We start from the raw sequence: 3306 nt of genomic DNA on the forward strand, positions 1-3306 counted from the left end.
GGAACAAAACTTGGGCTTGCTGTACAATGCAGACAGCCAGGACCAAAACTAGGGGACATAAAAACGTAAAAATAGTCTTATCCATCCTTTTCTTACTCTGTCAACTAAGAAATATAGCGATTGGCCAATTGCAATATTTCCTAATTCCTAATTTGGCCTGGAAGATCTCAATACCGATTGCATTTTGTATGGGCTGAGGCATTATCAGATGTTGTAAAAAGGTTCAGATTGACAAAGCACTCAAAAATGTGGATATGTAGACCAGAGCTATGTAACCTACTCAGCTCTGAAATGATGGAAGTTCCCCAAGGACAGGCTTTGTCATTTATGGGGTTCTGAAATTCCCCAGGAAAACATCTATTCTATTTCAATAATTCCCCATACTGTTTTTCTTGGAAAACAAAATGAATCCAACTACAACTGAACCTTCAAGGATTTAAGAAGCAAACAAACAAAATCCTTCTAAATTCAGTTCCTATAATCTGCTTTCACAATCTTTTCTAATCCCATCTCTGCATTTACAGATGGAAAGAATTTGCTCATTTGCTATCGTCTAATTTATTCTGTTAGAACCTTATTTCTTTTTACACAGTCTGCAAGAATGGCATAGGGTCAAGAAATCTCCCTTCAATTATTACTCTATGCACAGGATTTTCTATGATAATTAACAGTAATCAAATTCACTCTACACACAGGAGCTAGATATAAGAACATGTGGTACAGCTAACTTGTTCCAGTATGAGTTTTTTTCTGAAATAATAAGTGCATAGAACTCAAGCATCTAATATAAATTAAGATATTAACAACAAAAATACGTGGTTTTTTTTTAAGTTGGGGACATAATTAGTGTAGACTTATGTGATCCACTGAAGAGGACGACAATGTTAAGGACTCTCTCTCCTGCGGGAACAGCCTGGTGCATTCCTTGTGTCCCCCCTGCTCATCCACAAATTCTGAGAGATGTTGTATCAAAGCAGCAGTTTCCAAACAAAACTCCCGAAGCAATGCTCTGCACGGCCAGATCTCTTACCCTACCGAAAAATCTTACACAGGAGTGAAGTGGGAACCATTTCCTTGTGCTCAGACCTTCTGTGCTACCTTCATGGGACAAAAAGGCAGGAAATCCCATCAGCCACACCCAGGAATGCTCCGGCATAGAAAAGTCCTAATAAAGCTGAGCTGACAAAGCTCCCTCAACCCTCTGTGAACCTTTCATCAAGCCTGGTTTAGTAGTCGCATAATGGAAACCTGATACAAAGGCCAGTATTTATTTTGAGCTTTTGTGAATGATTGCTTGGAGAAGATCCATTTTTAAAAACATGGTATACTTACTATACATCAAAATGGCTCATTGGAAACACACGTGACCGACCAAAGCCACATTGAATATTAACGTGTATGTAGCAATTGCAGTGTTTATTCGGAATCACTATTCTCAGCTAAAAGTGGGCTCAAAACATGGACTGCATAATTTTTGATAACTAATGAACATTTGGAAAACACAGGCTGGAGGGAAATCACTGAATAAATACTGGGTTTAAATTATCTGCTAGGCTCCATTAAATCATCAATGAAAGCAGTATCACTACCTGGGCAAAATCTGTGGTTTGAGTCATTGCTGACAGCTGACACTTTCTGGTGCTGAGCTGAGCTGTCTGCCAAAGGTAGTTTTACTTTCTTAAGCATAGATACGTTTGGCATAAGCCAAGACTTCTTGACTGAGCAGGACATTGGTATAAATTGCTGGAATACTGTCCCAGACAACTCTTGCCCATATTGAGCACCTACAGTTGTATAATGTGAAGGCGGAGATGTGAATTTCTATAAGCAATAGAAACAGAATTTATATGGTTACAGAGAAAGCAGAGTAACACTTTTCACGATGTGAAAATTGCATTTGGTACAAGATTGTGCTTGAGAGTGTATGCGAGAACAGGTTTCAGGGACAATTTGGGATGGGGGGGGGGGCTGGACTACAGTCTGATATTTTCCACTTGAAATGAAGGGAAGGAATCCTCTCTGGTAATACAAACCTGAGGATTTTCACTTGTGAACTCTATCCTTAGAGCGGCAATTCTTTCTTGAGCAACTCTGGGCAAGGTCTTATGAATTCTCACCTTCCCACAAAGATAGATACATATATAAAATATATACACCAGAATGTTTACAAGTGAGTATTTTGAATTTTGTGGTACTATTCAAAGAGCTGGTATCTGTGGCATTTTGAATATGGGGGATGGTCTACCAGGTCATTTATTGCCCAGCTACTTGCAATATTTCCTTCTGCTTTGATGAGCTGGATGCTGCTGTATCACAGTTACTGTAAGGTGGGAGGAAAAAAAATAATTTCTAGCAATATGTGCAAGTCTATCCTTGTGGTTGGAAGAAGGACGGAGATCTTGGCTGAAAAACACATTCTGAAGAGGTGCTATTATTGAAAAACAACTTGCCAAAGTCTGCATTGTTATCTTTCTTGCTTTCAGGGAAGACACAACTATGGTCTAACGATTTCTTCTAATCTGGTGACCATTCAGACGACTGTTGCACAAGGAATACGCGAGCCATTTCCCAAACACCAGGCATTTTTAGATGTTTTTTATTTCCATCACAACTCCCACTTCTACTGCTGGTTTACACGCAAGATAAGAAATTGCTTGTAGCTAGTGTGTAGTTTTTCTCTCTGATCAGGGTTATTTGATCAAAGCACCTTTTGAACAAATCCTTTACATTGGCACAGAGATGTTACTTCACAGCAGCCTACAACTCTGTTCCAGAACGTGTTAACAACTTTTTTTTCCTCTCTGGTCTTGGAAATTAAATACATTTTGCATTTTATCAGCTCTCTTACTGTTTTTATACGTCATCTTTAAGATTAACTTTCATCTCAGAGGTTGTCCATTTCCCATGTGAAACTGGTTGTATTTTATTTTTCTAATAAATAACATAGGTGTGAGGGAGAGGAACTTGTCTGCATAATTGAGGCGACAGTCAAGGAATACTGAACCTTTTAACTTGAAATGGTTCATCAGTGGAAATGGCTCTAGTCAGGACTCTTTAATGATACCGGGTGAAGTTTTGCTTTTCACTAAACTTGCTGAAAAATGCAGAGGCATTAAAGAGGGGTTCAGAGGACAACAAAGCAAGGCGCTTTAATAGGATGAACTAACATAAAAGGCTCAGTGAGCAAAGCCTTTTCCCACCAGAGAGATGAGAATGGGGAAACACAATACTCGGCCTAGCAGCTATGCTACGGAAGTGTGCTGTGTGATACAGAAAGAAAACTTTTTAAAGCTCCAGACGAAAATC

Source organism: Cariama cristata, unplaced genomic scaffold, assembly GCF_000690535.1.
Source record: "Cariama cristata isolate BGI_N322 unplaced genomic scaffold, ASM69053v1 scaffold43650, whole genome shotgun sequence".
Classification (NCBI taxonomy): domain Eukaryota; kingdom Metazoa; phylum Chordata; class Aves; order Cariamiformes; family Cariamidae; genus Cariama; species Cariama cristata.